The following is a 13066-nucleotide window of genomic DNA, read 5'->3' on the forward strand; positions in this document are numbered from 1 at the left end:
AAGGACTGAGCCAGAATTCAATTTATAGGGGTCGAAAAAATGTAGACAGAGGGTTGTATGTGATTTATCTGCGACATATTATATTGTAAAAAACTAGCTGTCATGAAAAATAATCTTCTACTTACCATTGCATCTTGGAATCGCGGGTGATTACTCTGAACCGCTATTGAATAAAAATTTGAAGCGAGGATGTGCATGAATTATCTCCAGCATATTATAGTATGTGAAAATGATACCTTTTTCAAGGACACATCGCAACGTATCTCACAATGACTTCATCGAACACGTGCAAAACTGCAAATTTTGCAAATAGCGCCGATGTATGGCTGCTGCAGATATACAATCAACTGCTATCGAACCGCTATCAAACATCTTTAAAACATCTTTAAAACAACTATCAAACAACTAAAACATCTTTTAAACAACTAAACATCTTTAAAACATCTTTAAAACAACTATCAAACAACTAAAACATCGTTAAAACATCGTTAAAACATCTTTAAAACATTGTAACGATGCACCCCTAAATTGCATCGTTCCGGCCGACCACCCACAGGGCAAGGAACGGGCACGGTGTGCCCACCTTATTTTAAACGTTTATTGTAACGCTAGGAAGTCCGCGAACGGACTCACCGCGGCAACCGCCTCGACGCGCCGAGCGGTGCCGACAGCGACCGAAGATCGCCGAACGCGATCGCGGCGTCGGGACGCCGTAGTCTCTGACCGTTCCGCCGCACCGTCCCGGCGCTCGCGATCGCCGTCGCTACCCCCGCCACTACGTAACGCCACCGCAACGGGTATATAAACGGAGCGTTTTTAACGCAAATTGCGATTTCCTGATCATCACGCACACCGACCGCACCGATCCTGAATTTCCGCATCCGCTTATCCAAGCCAGTCAGAACGAGGGTAGAGAGCTTACGGCATACTCTGTCTTCGCCGAGCGAGTCTCAGCACACGACCAGCTTCCTTACACGCAGAGTTATCCGAACGGGGGCAGAGCGCTTCTCTGCCTCCACCGAGCGCTCCTCGCCGGATACCGCTCCGTCTCCAGACGCTAGCAGCCTTCCATCGGGGGTAGAGCCGCCGTACTCTACCTCCACCGAGCGCTTCTCGATGGTTGGTCTCGCGCCGTTTCTTCGATCTAGCCGCTTGTAGCCGTCCTCGGGGGTAGAGCCCCGTACTCTGCCTCCACCGAGCGCTTCTCGGTGGTCGGACTCGCGCTAGAGCGATCCTGCTGCTCGCGATATCATCGCCGCTTCCGCGCTTTGCGCCATTTTTCCCGCGCTCCGAGCCGCGACGCCTGGAAAACCGGCCCCGCCCGCGCCGATATCTACTGTCACGCGACTCGGCCCGCGAGACCGCCGAAAGTGCCGACTCCGCCCCGCACGTACCGCGCTTTATCTCCCGCCGCCCGCGACAAACCGATCGTCCGTCACAATCGCAACACACGTGTATTCGGCCGCTAGTGCCACCCCGCGAGCATTGTCACTCTGTTCTTCTCGCGCGCACCGCGTGCGCCCCGACTCTGTTCTGCGCTCATCACACCGTTGTACATACCGCGACTGTTAAACTGTATTCTCAACTCGTTGTAAATATCGCGACCGTTCATTATAGAATAAACTTTGTTACGTTAATAGTAAAACCGATACGCTTCATTTTGCCAACCTCGCCTCGCGTCCGTTCCTCCGCGCCTCCTTCGAACCCAGCCCAGCCGCGAGCTAGATCCGCGTTTCGAAGCCAGGTTGTTTTAACATATTTAAAACAACTATCAAACAACTAAAACATCTTTAAAACAACTATCAAACAACTAAAACATCTTTAAAACAGCTATTGAACAACTATCAAACAACTAAAACATCTTTAAAACAACTATCAAACAACTGGAACATCTTTAAAATAACTATCAAACAACTAAAACATCTTTAAAACAGTTATTGAACAACTATCAAACAACTCAAACATCTTTGAAACAGCTTTTGAACATCTATCAAACAACTCAAACATCTTTAAAACAGCTTTTGAACAATTATTATTATCAAACAACTAAAACATCTATATTATACTACAAACTATGTGGAAAAAGGAAATAAAACATTGTAACATTTATATATACATATATAGTTTATTTAAAAAAAAAAACATAATTCTTTCTGGCGTTGCGACCACCAGTTAAATATTTTTAATACATTTTGTAATGCGCAATTCTTAACATGTTTTCCACATCGTATAGTATTAGTAACATCTAGATTATTTAAAGATTCGATATCTTCGTAATCTGCGTCCAAAGTCTCAATGTTTAAGTTTTCTGTCGCATAATTCTCGAGCAGATCTACCAGCCATTCTCGTTTCTGGCATCCCTTGACGTATACGAGAGTCGACGTCTTGTCGCCCACTCCAAGCACGGCTGATGTAATTAGGTGTTTTGCCATGCTGTACGGCACGTTCCCGTCCTCCCATCGTAGTCCATGGTGATTTGCAATCAACCAGGAAGCGCATGACTTGTCGGATTTCATGAGGAGATTCCACGACATGGGGCATGTAAAAATGTAATGCGCCAAAACGGTCCCGTTTCTCAGAACCGCCACCTCCTTTACGACAAATTTCATCCCGACACCGAATCTTTGCAGATTGACAAACGTTGGTACGATCATGACGAAATGACGGAGCAATCTGTATCTTATCGCGGTACATCGGTGCCTCTTATATTGCAATATCTGCTGATATTGCAATTTACATGATTTTGCGCACTACGTTCGACAACGGACAGTATTCGATTACGCGATCATGCAAGATGAGACAATAGGCGGTAGTATTTGCCGGTACATTCTCTTTGCAGTCAAATTCTATTCGCACATCCACAGTGGCGCTCTTGACAGATTCGTTTTGTCGCGAGCAATCAATGACAACAAAACGTCTTTTTGTCAAGAATGTGACTACGGTGCAAAGCGTATCGAAGCAGTCGTATCCGTAATAAGCTTTACGAAAACGCGCATACATATCGAAAAGGACGGCATATCGATTTTTGCCAAAATCTAGATTCAAGTCATTGTACGGATAAAATTCAAAGTTTAGATAAAGTTTCATATTGATCAAGTTACAGTCATCGAATACGCTAACATCTTGCGACATGATATTCTTGCGACCGGTCTGCAGCGCAAAGATAACGTATGGCGGCTTCTCTAGCTGAGTCGCCGTTTTGACGGCCCACGAATGCTTGGTCGTGCTTTGCAACATGGGGTACTCGTACAGATCCCATGAACGGAAACTGACACTAAGATATCGCCCGCTTTCCACGGCCCGTAGCATGGACAGCTTATTGACCTCGTTCAATGTGACATGAGGCATTCGCCACTGTACTTTAAACAATTCAATTTCCGGTTCCGTCGCCGGATTTCCTACAATGCAATTGTTATCGCTACGCGCTCGTATCAAAATTAATTCGTGACGAGCGTTAACAACCACGCGTTTGTAATTCTCGCAAAAGCCCAACAATGTGTTGAGTGGTACGCAAAAGTTGAAATATCCCTCTGGGTGAGAAGATGAAGTCTCATCCAGCATTTTGCATAATCTTTACTTTGTCATTTGTAAACGATACATAGTTCTTGATGGTACTGATTATTCCAACGTTTCTGTTGCGATCAATCTCCACACGTTGAGCTCGTATCGAATTTCATCAAACATAAACGCCACGCAATTATTCGCAAGCGTTGTCTCAGACTCGTCATTTTTTTCTCTTTATCGTCAATCTTCCTTCAACGTAGAGAAAGCTTTCGCACGGCAACGTGTATAAATCCTGCTGTTGTATGGGTATTCTCATCTCATCGTTATGTCCAAACGTTGTGTTGGCGTACGGATTGTACGTGTGTGTCTCAATCTTGACAACGCTGTCGTCAAAGATCGGTTCACCTCCAATATTTAAGATATTAGCCATTTCGTACGACGAAACCCAATGATTTCAAAAATTCAACGTTCGACGCAGTGAGTTTCTTCTTTGGCGATCGGATTGTTTTTCTAATTTTGTTTCTTGTCTGTTGCACCTACTCGTTCAGTACGAGCATCTCACGTTACCGCTGTCGTCTTCGTACATGCAGTCTAACGGTGATCTTCTCTCCGCGAAAATCAATCAATCGACCGTCCTGATCCACGACGCGAAGCGTCAAGTACGAAATGCTCCGTACGATGATTGGAAGGTAAATGATCTGTGCCGGCGTTTCCGATATCTTATATCCTGGAGGCACACTCGGTGAAAACTCGTGTATCGTGTGCACGTACTTGTCGTTGCTGTACGCACCCGCGGTCACGTTGCACTCTATGGGAATGATGTTTACGTTGATTATATTTATCGGAACATCCGATTCGTGCCATTGTCGCGACTCCATCACGCGATTCGCTGAAAATCCCAGCAGCGATCCAATATTGTTCGGTTTTGTGAAATTTATTCGATAAGCCCACTTGATCTCGCTTTTCATTGTATTGTTATTAGCCCGAATAATAATCAATGGGTGCTCTCCATCTTCGTTTCTCGAGACATTATTGGATTGGTCCCATAAAAGGGCGCGTTTCAGATACATGTCTATATCACTCAGTTCGTACGATCCTGCGGGAACGGTAATCTCCTTGTCGTCGTCAAAGTAGAATTTATTGTTCGACGAATTTACATTTAGTATCGTGTGATAGGTTTCAAAATCTGTCAGACCGAGCTCGTAATCGCCATCGCTTAAATCCACGGCGGGAAAGTAGCTTACCGCGAGAATGCTGCTCTTGCCGGTGAGCGTAAATGTCAGTGACATGTTTGAATGAATACTGAGTTTAAACAGCGTAACACCGGTCTTTAAATTGATTGTCAACCGTCTATAGAAAGCGCAGACACAGTTGTCTGCAATTGCTCTGATCATATCGCTGATAAGGCGTGCGATTGTACTCTATCTTCGTCACATTGTTCTTCAGATGCTGCGCCAATTCTCTCGGTGGTCGGAGATTGCCAAAACTGTCGAAATATATGGCACGATCTCCCCTCTTCGCGTACGCCACCCAGTAAGTACCCGGTCCCTCAGCATTATCCAAATTCACGATGCCACTCTCGTTTTGACGTATACTGCCGATCAGTAACGAGTCGCGCATGAAAATACCTCTAAAATATGGAATGCGCATACGTTTTGCCAATTGTTGCAGTTGTACGTTGGTAGTTACACCCTTGGGAATTTTTAGCGTCTCCTCGACGTTTTTTTTTCTCGTGACTCCCCGTCCACGTTTGTATGGAGCGAGATAAAGTCCGTAACCTTCCATAGCGCGATTGTGACGTTGCATCTCTTCCAGCTGACGCCGCGCGGCTTTGTTATCGTTCACGGCCTTTGCGACTCCCGCCGCTCCGCCGACCAACGAACCGAGAACCCCCAACAACGGCAGAATAGGCAGGATACCGCCGCGTTTCGCTACCGGAAGTATTCGCTTGTTCTTCTTCTTTTTCTTCGTTTTCAAACCCATACCGAGTTTCATTTTAGCCTTCATGGCCGCCCAGACGGCTGTAGCTGCAGCTCTCTCTCCGAGAGTCGAATCTTTCGCGGTGACACGTTTTCGCATTTTCGCGGCGAGTATATTGTCGGCCACGTGTCGTTCTGCGAGATCGTTGCTACGCGAGTAGGCTATGTCGTGCTCGCGACACGCTGCGTCCAATGGATTAATACCCTGATCACCTCTTGCCAATCGTGTTTCTAAACGAGTTTCCGGACCGCAAAATTGATAGCCAGGGATATGTAATTCAATCGGAAGCGCGTTTATCGCGCGGTTCAACAGACCTCGACCTATCTTCGATGACATTCGCCGCAGTTCTTTATCAACGGCGGCGAACCGTCGACTTGCGTTTGATGACACGGCAAATTATAATGTATTAAACAGCGACGATATTGCTGAACCTCCGAATCTGCCTTGATATGTTCGGGAAGCTTATCCCACAAATAATCTATGTAATTATAAAACTGTCGGAGTAGAATGACCTTTGGTATATACTTCAACTGCTCGGCGGTTAAATAGTAAATATCGCTGTTATCCGACATGAGCAAAAACATTTTAAAGACTGAGCACCTTAGCTCTACGCGCCTCTATATATAGGCCAGCTTTCTCGATACTGTTTTTCATTCGTTGTGGAGGGAAGGTAAAATGCGGTTTGTACGACAATCGCGGACGATCAAAGTGACAAACTTTGACGATAAGATACAGTTAACGAAAGAGGTACGCAAACATGGAGACATGATACCGATTTCTATAAGCGGTATCATCTGCGGTCCGTCGAATTGCGGCAAGACAAATGTTTTGATAAGCTTGCTGGAAAGTCCGCACGGTGTACGTTTCGAGAACGTGTACGTGTACTCGAAATCGTCGCAACAATCGAAATAACGATATTTGGAGAATATACTAACACCGATAGAAGAGATTGGCTACTTTACGTTCTCGAATAACAGTGACGTCATTCCACCGAGCGAGGCGCTCCCGAATTCTATTTTTATTTTTGATGACGTGGCGTGCGACAAGCAGGATACGATAAGAGAATACTTTGCAATGGGCCGGCACGCGGACGTTGACTCCTTCTATCTTTGTCAGACGTATGCAAAGATACCGAAGCATCTTATACGCGACAACGCGAATTTATTGATTCTGTTTAAACAGGATGGTACCAATCTGAAACACGTATACAACGTAAACACCGATATGTCTTACGAGGATTTCTGTAAATTGTGTCATACATGTTGGCAACAAAAGTATGGATTTGTGGTGATAGACAAGGACAGCACGCTTCCGAATGGTTGATACAGAAAAGGATTTAACGACTTTGCGATACCGTAACGTGGTTAGTTGTTGTCGACGCGTCGATTGAACAACGTTATCGCAACATGGACAGCAGCGAAGAGATTAGAGAGCGCGAGGGGATAGCAAATCAAATTGCGAAAACGAGTGATTCGATTCGCAAAAAGTATCACGCTTGAAAACTGGTAAAATGAAGTATCGCGTTGGAGAGACACTTTAAACCCATCATCGAGCTTCTAAGGCAGATTGCCAAAAACACCGTTGGCAAAGAATCTGAAATGTCAAAGATTGAGAATGAAAAAACGTGGGAAGACGAAGAGCCAAAGCTCAAACAAAAACGACCAAACACCTCGTTTAACGACTCTGTAATGGCTTCAACTCCGATTACGTTGAAACGACCATAACTGTGCCATCTAATTTGAGTGAAATAACTAAAATTTTACAACCGCGTAAATCGAAACGATCGAAAGGTCCATTGGATGTACCACCGATAACCTCTGCGCCGCCTGCAAAAACCATACAACCACACAATGCTCGAATCACTCGCAAACGAGGAGGTTTTCGAAACCACGGATGACTCACTCGTGACGTCCGTTCGACAGCAGTTGCAAACATCTGAGGGTCGAGAAACGTTGCGAGATCACTTGGGTCCATTGAGCCAAAAGTACGTCGGGGCTGTTCTGAGCGGCGATAAAGAAAGCGGTATAGACACCGTGTACGGCGTTTATTTCAGCAACGATGGAATGATGCTCGGTAATAAACGTTTTGACGTGGACAACGCGGACAACATAATTATCGACGGCATACGATACGCAGGCACACGCGGTCTTTACGAGTTGATCTTTAAGAAAATTCCCAATGACGAGATCTACACGGAGGACGACATGCAAAAGTACAAGAGCATTCTGTTGATGCGAATGCTCATAAACGCAATCATGATGCTCACGCTCGATTAAATGGCAACAAGGGATACAAGTACAGAAATATAATCGCACCGTTGATTTCGGGTAAAAAAGCTGGAAAAGGTATACCGCGTGCTATGACATTAAACGGCAACAAGATCGACCATATAATTGCATCGTCGATTTCGGGTAAAAAAGCTGGAAAAGGTATACCGCGTGCCATGACATTAAACGACAACAAGATCGACTATGTTCATTGGGACGATCCCAACGAGCCTGTAGATCGTCTCCGATTGCTCGAAGCTTCGCGCCTAGCGGGTCACAACGGTCACGATAACGAGATCCTGTCGATTATCGAGGAACTTCGCGAGGCTGGACTTATTATAAATTAAACCGCGCGTCGGCGAGTCATTCAATCAACATCGAAATGCCGATCAACAAGTTTGGTATATCGCTCGGAAGAGGCAGTGCGGAACCGTACTATCAATGGAGCGGATTAATCAGAAATTACGTGCGCGATAACGCTCTTTGCGTGGTCGCCACCGACTTTGACGCGAAATCGCGCAAGATTCGACGGGTAGCGCCGCCTGTAGATGATGGCGATGCCGCCAACAAACGTTACGTGCAGCAGAGCGTGCAAATTTTGAAAGATCGACAGGATGAAATCGAGAGAAAGATGGTTGCATTCCAGAATAACGTGCAAATTACCCTAAACGAGCTTCAAAAGATGATTCAAGATGTAATTGCAAATCATCGCGAATAGATAAGAACGTACATCTGATCTCTGCGTCAGTTGCGCGTCATCGTCATGGCTAGTAAAAAGCAATCAGCTGAGAAACGGCGGCTGGTGGAGGAACTACATGCTCCTGCGAGAAGAAATTTTCCGCGAAGACGCGTCATATTGCGCGGATACGATGACCTGTGACAGGCAGATGTGGTCGAGATGCGTCCATACACGCGATTCAACAGAGGCCACCACTACATACTCACCGTTATCGATGTGCTGAGCAAGCACGCATGGACCGTACCGCTCAAGGCCAAGAGCGGAACCGAGGTTACTACGGCGATTGCAAAAATAATTCGAGACTGCAGACTGACAAGGGGAAAGAATTTTACAACGTAAACGTGCAGAATCTCTTGAAGAAACATAATATCAATCACTATTCGACCTATTCCGTAATGAAGGCATCGGTCGTCGAACGATTTAATTGCACGCTCAAGAACGACATATGGAAAATGTTTACGCGCAATGGAAATTACAAATGGATCGACTCGCTGCCGGGTCTCGTATCGGATCACAACGCGTGAAAGCATCGAACTATCGGCATGCGACCCATCGATGTTACCCCCGCGATCGCCGACAAGCTCCTAACAACGGTGTACAGCCACGTAAAGATCGCTGCTCCCGCGCGATTTAAAGTGGGCGTCTCGGTACGCGTGAGTAAATTCAAGACAATCTTCGAGAAAGGATACACGCCAAATTGGACCACGGAGGTGTTTAGAATCGTCAAAGTGCAGAAAACTAATCCCATGACGTATCTATTGGAAGATACCTGCGGAAAACCTGTCGCCGGTGGATTCTACGAATACGAGTTGCATCGCGTTGCTAATCCTAACGTGTATCTCGTTGAAAAAGTTTTGCGCAAAAGGGGGGATGAGGTTTATGTAAAGTGGTTAGGATTTGATAATTCATACAATTCATGGATACACAAGAATAATGTATTGTAAAAATGTATTACAATATAGAAACATATTATACATACAAATAAGTCATTTATTTTCCAAATATCCAAATGTATTTACAATATATGTATTTACAATGGTATTTTATAATGTCCCCATGGCAGCGTCTCGGTAGAATCGGGTATAATGTATCGCTTATCGTCGTACGGACTTAGAGCGATTTTTGTTTCGGACACGGTGTACACCTCGTGTAGTTTGGACCTTATGCAGGTCTGCTGTCGCGTCATTTCAATTTCGTCTCGCAGACACCGCGTGTAATCGTCGAACGTTATCGACCTGGCTACGACGTTACTCTTAACACCTTTGACCTTTTTCGTATCTTTCTTACCGTCGACTCACAAGGCGTACATCTTTGTTCTAAGCCCGACGAATTCAGTCATTATCGCACCGTTATTTTCGTCTTTCATCAAGCCCGGAACTTTTTTATGGACGAGTGGGATACCGTACGCATTATCGACCGCGTAATCGCTCGTGTCAAATCTATTAATGTCGCGCTTCATGGTATCATATACGTCGTCGCACTCGATGTGATAAATATGACTGTCCGTATCGGTGTACGTAACTTTACACTTGTTGCGATACAACGGTAACATGTACTCGAGGTAAAGTTCAACAAACCAATCTACGTGGGTATGTGCATCCTCGATATATCCAAGACATGTTTGTATGAACTTCATCACGAGTACATGTTACCGTTGTATCGCGACAAGTGTAAAGTTACGTACACCGATACGGACAGTCTTATTTATCACATCAAGTGCGACGACGTATACGATACCATGAAGCGCGACATTAATAGATTTGATACGAGCGATTACGCGGTCGATAATGCTTACGGTGTCCCACTCGCCAATAAAAAAGTTCCGGGCTTGATGTGATAAATAAGACTGTCCGTATCGGTGTACGTAACTTTACACTTGTCGCGATACAACGGTAACATGTACTCGTGATGAAATTCATATAAACATGTCTTGGATATATTGAGGATGCACATACCCACACGGAGAGAAAAATCAAGTCGTAATACTATGTGAATCTGTATTATAAATATCTTATACTTTTCTCATGTTATATTTACAATAAATTCAACTTCTTATCCTACAAAATTCATGCTTTTAGGAGGTGGATACTGTTTTTATTAGAAAAGCTTTATAGATATATGTATTATCATACGATTACCAAGTTTTAGTTACTAGCGTCGCCATGGCACCAATGCGTGTCATTCAGCTGTCTTACAGTTACTATTGACCCACGACATTTTTCGGTGGGCGTTTAGTAAAAATACGTATATACGTATATGTATATCTATAGGGATCCATGGTGCTAGGCGGCTGAGACTTTACATGAGCGACACGGTAAAATCCGGTGGGTCGCATGTAAATTTAAAAAGGCAGAGCGTCTGCTGTTTTTATAGTGGCGTTGTTATTAAATAAAGATTTATTTCGAGTAATAATCCTAGGACAAGCGTACTTAGTATAAGATAGCTGTCAAACACGTTAAAAATACTTCAATTCACAGGATAATAACATGAGAAATAGATAGAAATTTAAGGTGAAAAAATTATCACGTAAAAATAATTTGATTTTTCTCTCCGTGCACGTAGATTGGTTTGTTGAACTTCACCTCGAGTTTTTGCATTTCTATTGCGACCAGATTCTCCGAAAAGACGCTTCGACTGTGAAAATTTGGTTTCGCGATCATTGCCTCCGCGCCGTATCTACCCTCCCAATGAGACACGAGTCGCACGTCAACGTGATTGCGCACGTTCTCCATGGTTTTGCCAAACACAGCGTTGTTCATCAATTTGTATAAAGTTTTTTCGAAATCATTCTTGGCCAATGTTCTAAATTTCGTATTCAGTTCTATATAATCGCGAAGCCATGGAGATTGCGCGAATTTCAATACGCGGTGAATCTTTGCTATACGGAGACCGTGTCGAGTACACTGCTGCAGGTTGCGATAATGTATGACATAACGTTTCTTATCGTATAATGTTGCGAGGAGCTTGTCCTGCCGCTTACCGGGTGGTTTATCGCGCGTAGGACAGAACGGTAGGTCAGTGTGCGCGTCGTGAAAATGTTGCGGATACTCCAAGTCGACTTCGAGAACATAGCCTATCGAGGAATCCAACGCGACATCCATAACATTAAAATCGGTTACGTCGTCGACCCATTGAAAATCTGCGTAAGGCAATGGTTGACACATTGCCCAGCCATACAAGTCGTTTACATCGAAATACATCAGGTACGACGACGGTTTCGATGGATCGTACGACTGCATGTACTTGTTGTTGGCCCGTGCGTATCTGTTTGAACATTGACTCAAACCGCCGCGTATACCGCGTTTGATAAACATGACCATGTCAATGTCGGTGAGCAGTTCGAAATTGATACGTGTATGCTTCAACATAGCGTCCCACGTAAAACCCGGTAGAGTGTAATAATACGCCGGATCGAGTCCATAACTCGCGACGCAGCTATCGCGAAAATTTTCAAAGATATCGGCCAACAGCAAGACATCGGTTTTGAGATATAAATCGCTGTAGTCACCGAGCGTTCGAATGGAGAACCGCTGCCAGATGTTGACGGCGTGCGCGTAATCGCTCTCGGATACGGTGTCACCTGTCAATGAACTGTAAAACGAGGCGCGCGGTGGTAAACACGAGTCCTCCAACTTTTCGACGCAGTCAGTGTACTCGTACGGAAATACACTTTTTCGTGTCAGCAAATCAAAATTTCTGCGGATAATTTACAAAATTCGCGTTGTAATATTCGCAGTTTATCCTTGGTGAGATAAGATGCCAATTTGTCGAGACTAGCGGTGAGAGACTTGTATGAATCGATAAATCGCAATTTGACGCAAGTTTTTTTATCTTTATCTTCGGTGTTTTTAACGTTTTTCGTAAAAGAAATGTACTTTTCTTTTGTGATTGGAAGCAGTTCTACATGTCCTTCGTACGCTGTAGCTATTTCTGTGATAATGAAATGCGCGTCGTAGCCCGATAAATTGTGGAAAACTATGAGAATGCAATGCGAATCTTTGTAATTGAAGTTGCAATTTGAATGCGCGGGACCTCTGTATCGACCGGTCAGATAACAATGATCGCGTACTCGCACGTCGTCCGGCTCGAACGGTTTTTCGCACACGTGACAGTGCGTTGCGCCATTAAACTTTTCCCACTCGTCTTGCGTGAAATCTGCCATGGGTACATTAGCAGACAAGATAGTCTTTACGTCATGTGCTAAACGTCTTAGCTCTTCGGTGAACCACGCGACGCAATCCTTATCGCGACGAGACCGATACATTGATAATGAGTCGTCGTACGAGCAACGCACGTAGTGCCCGACAGTGCCAGACTAGAGTCAAGCTCAACAGGGTCTTCTTTCCCCGCTAATTTTTCCAAGCCCGTTTCCTTAGCAGTGGTTTCGCTAGATAGTAGATAGGGACAGTGGGAATCTCGTTAATCCATTCATGTGCGTCACTAATTAGATGACGAGGCATTTGGCTATTTACATCGCGCCCTCTGGCGCGCTTACCGCTTCGGGGCAGTGCGGTTCCTGACAACAAAGGGACCTGGCTGAGCGATCTTGCAGGTAACGATTGGATCGCTCTTCTGC

Source organism: Temnothorax nylanderi, unplaced genomic scaffold (genome assembly GCF_030848795.1).
Source record: "Temnothorax nylanderi isolate EJ_2023f unplaced genomic scaffold, tnyl_v1.0 TNYL_tig1004_pilon, whole genome shotgun sequence".
NCBI lineage: Eukaryota > Metazoa > Arthropoda > Insecta > Hymenoptera > Formicidae > Temnothorax > Temnothorax nylanderi.